The following is a 269-nucleotide window of genomic DNA, read 5'->3' as shown; positions in this document are numbered from 1 at the left end:
TGTCGGGATAATTCAAGTACCCGAGATAAAGGCGATAACTTATCTCCGAAAGAAGAGAAAAAGATGCTGGACCGCGGGAGTAAACTAATCAAAATAAGATAAAGCAAACGGACCGCTGCGACAGCGAGGCCAAGAAAAGCACATCGGGGGGTCAGAAAGTGATAATTCTCCCGACTTTTTTTTTTTCCAGATCGATTGCATTTCTTGCAATCGTGAGAAAGAAAGTTGGAATCCTTATATGTTGATAAGGAAATAGGTAATATTAGCTC

At 40.9% G+C, this 269-nt stretch overlaps 1 protein-coding gene across 1 annotated transcript in view; it reads left to right on the top strand.

Annotated features, from left to right (window-relative positions):
- Positions 1-269, top strand: part of LOC119592988 (cysteine dioxygenase type 1-like) — a gene marked incomplete at its 5' end in the record, with an annotated part of 24978 nt that overhangs the window by 8807 nt on the left and 15902 nt on the right.

The sequence above is a fragment of the Penaeus monodon genome, chromosome 31, assembly GCF_015228065.2.
Source record: "Penaeus monodon isolate SGIC_2016 chromosome 31, NSTDA_Pmon_1, whole genome shotgun sequence".
Lineage (NCBI taxonomy): Eukaryota > Metazoa > Arthropoda > Malacostraca > Decapoda > Penaeidae > Penaeus > Penaeus monodon.
Note: the sequence above shows the minus strand (reverse complement) of the source record. Positions and strands in the feature narration are given on the sequence as shown.